Consider the following 11828-nt stretch of genomic DNA (forward strand, 5'->3'; position numbering starts at 1 on the left):
CGCATTCGGCTCCGACGCGGCCGGTCGGAGGCTCCGGTCCCGTCCCTCCGCGCGGGAACTGGACACCTCGACGTCGCCCCGGCTCCGCGTCCCAGCGGGAGTCCCGGCCCGACCGTGCGGGATGCGCGGAGCCTGGTCCGCAGGGGAAGGTCGCGGCTCCGCGTGGGGCGTCTCGCCAGGTCGCGGGTGCGGGGTCGAGGCCGGTGCGGAACGAAGGGGCCGAGTTGGGGTCTTCGCCGTCCGTCCGCGTCCGCAGGGAGAGGGAGGGAAGCGGCGGGCGCCGCGGCCGGGCGGGCTCTGCTGCTCACGGACGGACGGACGGACGGACGGACCCGCATTAACCCGGGGACGCGCTCCGACCCCTGCGCGGCCGCTTGGGTCACACCGACGAGGGACGCGGCCCGCGCAGGCGACAGTGCCTGTCAGCGCCCCGTGAGGACATTCATGAGAGACTCACGCGCGTCGTCCCCATCGCAGCCAGTGGCCGTGAGCCTGTCCCGCTGCGCGGCTCGCGGGCTCCGTGCGGGGCCGCCGACGCCGTCCTTGCTGCGGGCCGAGCGCAGGCACGTGCGGCGGCTCCGGTCCGGCCGCTGGTCCCTGCCCCGCCGCCCCGCCCCGCCCCGCCCTGGGAAGGAAGCCGGTTCGAGAACATTCTCCCGGGCCGACGGCGAGACGGACACGCGGCACAAGCGGCGCGAAGCGGAGCAGCCGGACGTGCGGGCCCCGCGGCGGTCCCTGCGCCCTCCCAGAGCAGCCGCGGCTCGGGCGTCCGCGCGGGGTCCCCGGTGCGCACGTGCGGCCCGGCGACCGGACCGGCCCTCCTGCCCGACGCCAGGTGCCCGGACCGGCCCTCCTGCCCGACGCCAGGTGCCCGGACCGGCCCTCCTGCCCGACGCCAGGTGCCCGGACCGGCCCTCCTGCGGACGACACGGGCGGCAGCCCCGAGCCCCGTGCGCGCCGCGTCCGAGTTTCCCCGGAGAGCGGTTCGCGGGGAAGACGCGGGCATCGGGGTGAACGCGAGGAGACGTGGCGGACGCACAGCTGCGGGCGCGGAGAGCGGGAAGGAGCTGCCCGAGGTCACGTCGGGTCGAATGACCGGTGTACGTTCACCTGCGAGCGCACGACGTCCGCGCGTCGGGCCCAGACTTCTTACTCCAGGTTCTTTACACGGTGCGGCTGCAGGATGATGACGATTAAACAACAACAACAACAACAACAATCTTGGAAAATGTTCTGAATTATACAGTGTGCTCCTGTTTTGAAAAAGAAAAAGCACAGAATTTTACATGGACAAAGTCCCCTTTCCCATCCCACTCCCGCAGTGAACCGTTTACAGTGCATCCTTACAGATAATACTTTTGGGATGAAGTTTAAAAAATACCTCTTCATGTCATCGTTGGGCTGCTTCACCAAGATGGTGTTGATCTCTATATGTTCATGGATTTTTAAGTGTATATTTACCCCCCAGATTCTGAGTTAAAAACAAATTTGCATTAAGATTGTTGATATAGCAATTAAATTTTTTAAAAATATAGATTAAAAACTTTAAAAGCATAGAATAGGTACACAAATCTCTACTCCATTTATAATGACTGAGAAATCAATGTAGTCTGAGATTCCTTTCGGCCAAGACAGGCCCAGGCCTGGCCAAGGCCCCTGAATTTGACCTTTCCCTCCCAGTGACACTTACTGAAGCTCTTCATTATCTCACTTAAACATTGCTGCTGCCCTTCCAGCTCCTTTTTTCCCCGCGATCCGCCTTTCAGAATAATCTTTGCTATCGGAGCATTTTTGTTTTACAACATAGCAGTTCACGGGTAGAGTCGAAATGTTGGAAGAACCTTGTGACAGCTCATGCGCCTTCATCACAAACAAGTCGGAACCGGCTACATGTAAGTCACACTTTAAAAGCTGTGACTTTTTTCCTTATATGGAGACTTGTTTACAGTCTCCAAGTCCAAAAGGGAACAAATATTTTATCTAAAGGATGGACCAATGAGAGATCAAAGTACAAGTGCTTTTTTTCCACGTTCTTCACCCTGGCCTCGACGCAAATTAGTATATAATTTTTTTATTTGAACATTTTCCTTATTGCATTTTGCTGGGAGAAAGGTGCACCGGAGAAGTTTTGTTCTAAACTGTCTGAGAAAGCAGTTGTCCTCCACTCACACAGGCAGTCGTAGCGCTGATAGTACAGATGCTCATTGAATTAAATGGATTGAAGAGGTGAGAGGATAAACATGTTTTATGGTGGTTAAAACGCTTCAGGAGAAATATATGTTTGAAGAACTGGTTTTCTTACAACAGATGATCCCTAATAGGCAAGATACAGTCACAAAACAAATCATACCTGAAGGAACACTTGAACCCGGTGTGTGCCTGTGTGTTCTGGAAGGAATGGTTACCGTGCGCGGGTCTGTTTGCTGCGCACCTGGCCGAGCAGAGGTGTTCAAATCAGGACACGACCATGGGAAGGAACTAACTCATAAACTTCTGTTACTTGCCAGCACTTTCTTTGATCCTCGCTGTAACGCAGTAAAGGAGATCTTACCGTCCGTGTTTTACAGACGAGGAAACTGAGTCCTACACGAAGGGTCATGTGTGGCACAGCTAGGAAGTGTCTGTCTGCAGAGGCTGTCCTCTGCCCTCCACACCACACGACCCCGGCAAGGCCTTCTCTAACGGGAAGTGTCAGAAAATCCTTACCACCCCTCTGGGGTCTGTTTGTCAGGGCACACGTGCTACCTTAGGTGGGGACACGGCTGCGACTACGAGCTCACGGAGCAGGAGGATTTCCAGTTGCATTTCCAGGAACGAAAGTGTTTCCAGTTCGTCGCCCGTGTACCCATCGAGTATGCCCTGCTGGTCCCTGTGCGGCGCTTACAGTACTGTGGGAGGCGTGAGTGAGGTACGTCGGGGTATTTCCTCACATCCCTGAGGTGGAACGGGGAAGTGCGTAGGAGCGGCTCGGGGCGCTGGGTGTGCGCTGCGGCCTTGGCGTTGCCCGCTTCTGTGCTCCTCGTTACATCGTCCCCCTTCCCGGGACCTCTGTGAGCACAATGGGAGTAGTGATATGTGTCTCGTAGGGAATCCGCATTTTCAGCCCAATACCCGATACAGAGCCCCCAGGACAGTGTTGCTCAGATTCGCGTGAGAAGGAATTAAGGATATTCTTTGTTTCAATGTCATTTATTTTTACCTGAATTATCCTTATGTAAGTGTGTCCTGTTGGACGGACTATTCAGTTAAATATACCAATTAACTTTACTTGTTCACTTTTTTCTTCAAATGTAACATATTCCCTTTGATAGTGGAAATCTACCAACCCATCTGTCCAGAAGAAAAGTACACTGAATTTACATTTTAGTTTTACGTCTTTGGAAAACAATTAGCTGCGATTTCTTTTGTGGACGTTAGAAAGAACGTCTGATTTTAAAAAGAGGAATATTCTCATCACTGTTTTTAATTCTAACATTTCCTAAACTTCTAGGCACTTCTGTGTAAATGAAAAGGAGAGGGGACAGAGGGAGAGAAGGATGAAGAGAAGACTTCATCCTTGGGGTCTTGGGGAGAGTGGGAAGGGAATTCACAACGCAAGTTCTTAGTCAAAGATAGTCGACAGGGTCCATATGTTTATGTATTCTTCCTCCTCAGATGTCCCTGGAAAGACAGGAAATGAGTACAAAAACCTTCAGCTCCTTTTTGTGGCATGTTCCCAACCTTGGGCAGAATCCTCAGCAGATCAAGCGTACATTTCTGGCATAAAGAAATAAGCCAATGAGACTGTACCAACGTCTAAGCCCTGGTGCCAAAGGCTGTGGCACGGGTGTGAGCGACTTTCCTGGAGTAGCCTGTCTCGACAGGTGTAGGGAGCCAGTGAAGAAGGTGGGCAGAAGGTTGAATACAAAACAGCTGCTCGTTTCCAGCAGAGAGGAGCTCCAGGCTCTATGGAGAGCAGGTGTGCAGGGCTAATGACACGAGGACATTTGCAAGGTGAACGGTTAGTCTGGAGAGGGTGAGTTCTCCTAGGGAAGCAGCTTCCCCCATAGAGAAGCTCTTGTGTTCTGATACTGGAAGGGAAACCTGATTGTCCTTGTGCTCTCTGACCAGGTGTCTTAAAGACTCTGTGGTCTCGGGCGCCTGGTGGCTCAGTGAGTTTAAGCCTCTGCCTTCTTCTCAGGTCATGATCCCAGGATTCTGGGATCAAGTCCCACATCGGGCTCTCTGCTCAGCGGGGAACCTGCTTCCTCCTCTCTCTCTCTGCCTGCTTGTGATCTCTGTCTAATAGATAACTAAAATAAATAAAATCTTAAAAAAGGACTGGTCTCAGAGCTAAAGCAGTTAATTCCAGTATTTATCAAATAGTTATTAAATGTCATAATGTTCTACATTTTACTATTTACATCATATGCGATTGTTTTGACTATAGCTTATGGGTTATTTGCTTTTGGTACTTCTTTTATCATTCTTCTAATTCTAATCTTTTAATTCTCTCCCATCCTTCTTTTCCCTGGCAGTATTTCATTCATACTCTCCAATGTTTTACATTGCTTTAAACTTGAGGTCCATGGATTTTAAGTAAATAAATGTTTAGCCATGCATACCTGTCTTATGAGCAGTTTTATGTAATACGTTAAATTCAAAACGATGACACAAGCTTAAAGTAACACATTGTAGAAACTCAAAGTTTAATTGACAAAGGATTGAGTAAATAAACACTCAGAAAGACACTGACTGATCTAGCAGTATCAATATTTATGAAGTAAGAGTCACAGATTTCACATGATCGTTAATAAAAGCTAGTGCTTTCATTGGCTGGGGGAGTGTGTGAAAATCCCTCCCGCCTAAACGCAGGGAGACAAGCCTCGTGATGAGTAACTACCTGAAAACCAGAGAACAATGAGAACGCATTCCCTCTGGTTGGTGTAATGAGGGTGAAGTCGGCACTTCTCATGTGCTACCCTCCTGCCCTGTTTGAACGTAAGCAGCATTCATTAACACCACAAAACTCACACCGTCTCTGGCATAGCTTTAAAAATACATTAACAGTTTGGGTATGAAGTACAGGTCTTTCAGTTTTTAACTAATTTCAGTTACAGGGCTCTTTCTCTCGGGCTATCTGATGTGTTACCTACTCCCCTTTGCACGTATTTTATATTTCATGGGAATATCTAATAATAGCTATTAGAGACCATTTTCTACCTTCAAATCATGTGTGTTGTTAGAGTTCAAAAGCACTAACCCTGGAATATAATTTGTGATCTGTGGCTCACATCTCACATGACGAAGTCAACAAACAGATAAGAGGAGTTTATTGTGAAACATTTTTGAGTGTCCCTCAGAGCTGAAACATTGTTTTCAATGTCAAAATAGAGACAGAGTTCACTGGAAAATTTGGAGCAGAAATAAAGCATGCCCAGAGGAGAACCCTTCACAAATACATTTAGCTACTCCTCATCCCCTCCTCACTGGGGGTTAGATGCCTGTTGCTGGGTGAAATGCCTCCATTTCGAGTTTGCAGCTGCAGAAAGTGAGAGTTTCAGAGAAGTCGGTGACATGTTCCCAGTCACAAATCAGTGTTAGTTGTTGCCAAGACTTACATAGTAGTGCTCAAAAGATTCTGAAGAATATTAATTTACTGAGGCCCTGTATCTTGCTTGAAGGGAGACAGATCCATTAAAAAAAAAAAAAAGGCCATTACTTTGCATTTTCTCCACAATTTATTTATCTCATTAAAACTGTTGAAAAAAAATCACATCGTTACCTCATAAAACTGACAACTGCGTCTCTTACGATCTATCACTTTATAGGATGTTTTGGAGTCCCAGATTGAGTCAGGCAGTGCCTGCTCTGCACTAGTCTGACCTTTGCACAAGAAGAACAAAAACACGTGGGATATCAGGGCTATTCAAAAGCTGAGGGTTTCATGGGAAATGGTGTCTTTACACTGTAATGTGCACAGTGCTGTGAGAGGCCAGAGAGCAGCTCTTCGAGCAGCCCGGAGTCAGGAAAGGACTCCTAGAGAGGCCGTCCTCGCTTTCTTCTCTTCTGTCCCTTTGTCCGTGGTATTTGCTTATTTAAAAATTCCAAATAACACATGAACATATAAACAAGACAGTAGAATTCACCCCAAATCTCTTCACCCAGAGTTGATTACAGTTTGATATTTTGGTGAATACCCTTCTAGGCAAATGTGTGTATGTGTGTGAATAAATAGAATTCTATATAAGTGTGGCTATTTTCCGCATGTTATTCTGTATCCTGATTTATTCCATGTCAATGAACCAGAAATTCTGTCACTTTTCACAGCTATATAGTATTCCCCTGTAGTTTATACCTTGTTTAGATTGTCTCTGATCAAAGTACAATTAGGTTGTTCCCCTTCTTATTGTTTTTAAATAATTCAGTATTTAGTATCATTGTATATATAACCTTGGATACTCAGGCCGTGATCTCTACACATTCTCTGGAAGAATTGCTAGACCGTAAGTGACACACATCTGAAATTTTGATTTATAAATGCCAAACTGCTCTCCAGAAGAGTTGTACCAATTCCTGTTGCCATGTTTTCCTGGGCCTTTGTTAACATGGGATTTAATCTGCCGTGTCTTTGCCAGACTGACCCATGAAAATTCCTTCTGTTCCAGTGTGCATTTCTTTAATCATTAGTAAGTTCGAACATCTTCCCACATGTTTTTGTCTCTTTTTAAAACTTTCGTGAATTATTCCTGTCTTCATTGGCCTATTGCCGTCTGGTTGATTCGCGAGACTCTTCCGGTGCCTGGGTCGTGGACGTTTGCCCATCGTGGGCACAACGGCTCATATTTCACCTCTTTGTCGGAGTCAGGCCCGTCAGTCTTTTCTATTTTGATCTTGACTTTGGTGTGGGTGGCGAAAAGTCCTCTCAACATCAAGATTTCTAAAAGCTCATAGTTTCTTCAATGACTTCCACGGTTTTATTTTTATATTTAAGTATCTAAGCCACCTAGAATAAGCTGTGATACAAAATCTGAGGTAGGGTTTCAGTTAGCCGTCTGTCTTGAGTGACATTTTTTCCTTGATTTTAAATACTGTGTAGAGTAGTGATGAAGAGAATGGGTCTTGGAGGGAGGTTGTCTGAGTCCAGCTGCTGGGTCCACGGCTTACACACTGGGCCTGATTGCTCACACATAAAATGGGGTTAAATATTGATCTCTTGAATGGTCAGGATGACATACATTTGTGTATGTCCAGGGATGAGGAGAATACATGGCACATTATCAGAGCTCACAAAATGGTGCCGAATTCCTATGCCATGTGGGGTTGTTTCTAGACCCTGTTCTGTTACATGCACTGGAGTCTAGAAGTTCATGGGTCAGTACCAATTCTAACTATCACATAACATACCTGTGGACAAGGTCTCTCATCCTTTTTCAGAATTTTCCTAATTCTTCTAGGATTTTTATTTTTCTAGGTAAGCTTTAGAGTCATTTTGTTAATTCTAAATAAACTCATTAAGATTTTGATTGTCGTTTTAGAGAATATATACTATTACTATCAGGAAAAATTGATTTCCTCGTAATTTTGAATTTTTCTTCCTGTTAAATAGGTATGTCTTTCTATTTGTTTGAGTGTTTCTGTTACGTAATAAATGTTCATAGTTTTATTCCTTTGGTCCTTCTCATTTCTTGATACTGAATGTTCTGAGCTACGTCTTAGAGGGTGGATAGGAGTGAGCCAGACAGAGAAAGAGAAAAATGGGTCCTGTCTCTTCAGCTTCCAGAAGTCATAGTTATTCTTGAAACACTCCTAGTTCTAGAAATAATGTTCTTTAGTCAATCCACATAAGATACAAGTAGTAAACTGAACTGCTAAAAAAAAAAAAAACAACTTTCCACAAAGGTCTTTTCTACAAAGAAATGGGCAAGGCAGGCAGCCAGTGTAAGAAATATTTACGCAGCTGTTGCCCGAACTAATCCAGGAAACTTCTGGGGACTGGCAGCGACATACATGCTCAGCTTTTCCTGAGCCTACTGACTTGTTTAAAAAAAATCTAAAACCCAGTACGTGTGTATGGCGAAGGGATCGGATCTAAAACCCAGTACTTGTGTATGGCAAAGGGATCTGAGTACAGCCTGGGGTGTTTGCGGGTGTTTGAACTGAGCTGGGCCTGGGCACGTTGTTGAGGGGATTCCAGGTTTTCCTCGTTGCCTGTGACTCCAGTTTCCACCTGTCCCACCTCAGCTTTCGACCCACGCCTGTGGGACACCAGCACCAGAGTGTGATTTCCTGCCCGCGCACTCCCATTCTGTGCCCTGTTCCTCAAGATGTCCAGTCCTGAGTAGCGGGACCTGGTCCACCTGGGCTCAGCTGAGTATGAAATAAACAACAACCCCTCCTCTCCTCAGAAGCCTCCTTATCTAGCGTTGTCCTTCAGATAGCAGAATTTTAAAGAAATTTATGATCCCCATCATGTGATAGTTTACTACTACGCTCTCTGCCACTTAAAGGTATAGGGTTGCATTTTCCCTTCCTCAAGCCCTTTAAAAATACAATGTATACTTGGTTAAGGGAACTCATTTCATTCTTAGGGCATGAGTCCAACCTACAATCCAACTGTTGAAAAAAATAATTATTACGCCATTGCTTTTCTCCTTCCCACCAGTCTAATCTTAGGATCTTAGACATTTTGTGAGACAGTGAGGAAGACAGAATCCATCCAGTACTGTCCTCACATTAATTAAATTAATTTAAAAAATATAGGTTGTTCCATTAATAAAGTGGTTTCCTCTAGTAGGCAGTATAACCTTTACAGGGACTATAGGCAGAATTCTGAAAAGGCAATTAGAATACAATAATTGGGAAAAAGAAGTTGGTAATTTATTATGCAAAAAACATAAATAAAAAATGTCCTAAAATTAGGTTTTGTTGATGGTTGCACCATTCTGTGACTGTAGTAAAAACCATTTTATTGTATCCTTTACATGGGTAATATGTATGGCATGTAAATCACATCTCAATAAAGCCGTTTTTAAAAAGCCATTGATATCCAAATAACTTGGAGCCAAAGAAAGACAGAAAGAAGGAAGGAAGGAAGGAAGGAAGGAAGGAAAAGAAAGAAAGAAGGAAAGAAAAAAGAGAAAGAAAGAGAAAAGAATCAGTGTAATCTGACTTAGTAACGGACTGTTTTAAATAACAATAGTGGCGGGGCCCTGGGTGGCTCAGTGGGTTAAGCCTCTGCCTTAGGCTCAGGTCATGATCTCAGGGTCCTGGGATCGAGCCCTGCATCGGACTCTCTGCTCAGTGGGGAGCCTGCTTCCCCCTCTCTCTGCCTGCCTCTCTGCCTACTTGTGACCTCTGTTTGTCAAATAAATAAATAAAATATTTACAAAAATAACAAGAGTGGCTAAAGGGCTGGCGCGGCTTCTTTGAAGCTGGCAGTTTGTGTAAACTCTCATTTAATGCTCGCAATCAAGTAATGAGGAAGTAAACACTATTAGCATCCTTATTTCACGATGAGAATGTGCTGCAGGGGCTACAGCAATGCGTTTGAGGGGAGGCCGTGCACCCCACGGAGGCTGGCACCCGTCTCCGGAGCTCAGTGTGGTCCATCCTGACTGCCCGCAGCATCCCTAGAGACTCAGACAAGCACTTGCATCCTCGTGGTATTAGCGACTTGGTTTTCTGCAATAGATTACATAAAAGAATTGTTTACATATAGTAAATTCTCCATCATCTTTAACTTAGTGGACGCTTCCTGACAAAAAATCTATCATAGTTTGCAATTCGAATCATGTTTTAAAGTATTTGGAGCCAGAACAGCTTTCTGTGAAGAGGGATCGGTATTCCTCCTATGCAAATAAACAAAAACGGCAAATATTTTCCATATCTGTAAACCTGTATTTTTAGATTACATTTGCTTTGTCGTGGTGTCAGCTTTCTCTGGATTCTCGGAAAATCCGGCCTTATTATCACTCCATATGTATCCACTAGCGCAGGGGAAACCAACGTTATCATGTTGGAGGAGAAAGGAGTCTCCCATTCTTCTGTAGGAGAACCAGCCTCTAAGATAAATCAAACACAGACTTGGGTGGTTTATTGGGAGCTTGTGAGAAAGTACAAGGAGGGACGACTTTTATTATTTATCGAATGTTCAATTTAAGTAATTAGGAGGCAAAACCAAACCTTTGTCTCTTGTTCTAAAGAACAACAGGAAGAGTCACATATGAAAATGTCACAGGGACGTTCTTGAGGTTGGGATTTGGGACCATTTCTTCGCCATCACTCTCAGTAGGGCCCATGCGTGCACAAAGTTTCCTTCTGCTGTTCCTCCGTCCTCTCCTCCAAGCGTCCAGCCGTTAGCAGCCCATGGTTCATAATAGGATTGCTACGAAGTTTTAAAGATAAGGTTAAATGATCTAGTGATTAATGTATATTTAACAAATTATTTAGATTAAATAATACTTTGACCTTCTGCTCGCCCACTGGCTGTGAAGTATGTAACAGTTTCTTGGTGGGTCATGTTGATTTTCCAACATCATTTTTAGTTTAAATCAATAGTCTTTAATTAGTGGTCTATTGAAGGCTCAGAAAAAAATCACGGATGAGTTTATAGGGGTATAAAGAGATGAATAAAATAGAATCCTTACTTTCTGGGACTTTGCAATGTAGTAGACAGGGTAAGCAAAGCATGCCAGTCACCCTATAGCAGGGCATTCTGGGAAAGGCAGTCATTAAGAAATTTGCTGAGCGTACACCATGAGCCTATCATCAGGGCTCGTGTTAAGTGGAATGATGCACAAACAAAATGCTAAGCATCAGAGATATTGTTTGGTTATCGGAAATGACTTCATGGAGAACATGGAATAAATACGTCTTTAGACTTAAAGAACACACTGGAAGAACCCATTTCTGTGAAATCCATTGGGGGAAAAAAAAAAGTACTGTAAGTAGTCTACTCTGGCCAGAGAAGTAGGTACCTGTATAGAACTGGCAGGAGATAAGGGTAACCAGAAGAGTTTATCCCTATCATAGAGGTCACAAATGCCGGTTTATTATTTTTTTGAAGATTTATTTATTTATTTTAGAGAGAGAGAGAGCATGGGCGGGGGGAGGAACAGAGGGAGAGGGAGAAGCAGACCCTGGTCTGAGCACAGAGCCTGGTGTGGGGCTCGATCCCAGAACCCGGAGATCATGACACGAGCCGAAATCGAGTCTGACACCTAACCGACGTCACCACCCAGGGGCCCCACAAATGCCCAGTTTCCAACTGGTGCCTCAGTTTAAAATTTACAGATAATGGGGAATCAGTTGTGTTGTCCAGCTGAACTCTTGGAAGCGGAAGACACTGGGTATATTTGAGAAGGGAGCCAAGAGAGGCTGAGGTGACAGGAAGCAATTTAAACTGGTGAGAGTACCACGTGGTTTGGACCAACTTACAGAGCAGAGGTAGAGACGGCATGATTTCCAGAATGCCTGCACATATGGGAACACAGAGGAAGACACATATGATGACTGTAGGGTTCTGAACCTGGTTGAATAATAATAATCAGCAGAAACAGTGTAGTAGAAGAAAACAGCTCAGGGAATTGGAGGGTATGATGCTCTCTGGTTTAGTTTCACTGAGTTTCAGGGGCGAGCAGCTAGCAATGAGAGTCTGCAGCCAGAGAAGCGAGGCTAAGCTCGGCGCGGTGGCCGCATCGTGGCCAGTGAGGTTTACCGGAGGAGCGGTTATTGCGCGAAGAGAAGCTAAGGCTAGAAATATCAGCATTCGGGTGACTGAAAATGGTTATTGGATTCAAGGAATAAATGTAGTTATAGGACAGAGAAGGGAGAGAGGACAGGATTGG

This window comes from Lontra canadensis, unplaced genomic scaffold (genome assembly GCF_010015895.1).
Source record: "Lontra canadensis isolate GAN:19392208 unplaced genomic scaffold, GSC_riverotter_1.0 scaffold18, whole genome shotgun sequence".
Lineage (NCBI taxonomy): Eukaryota > Metazoa > Chordata > Mammalia > Carnivora > Mustelidae > Lontra > Lontra canadensis.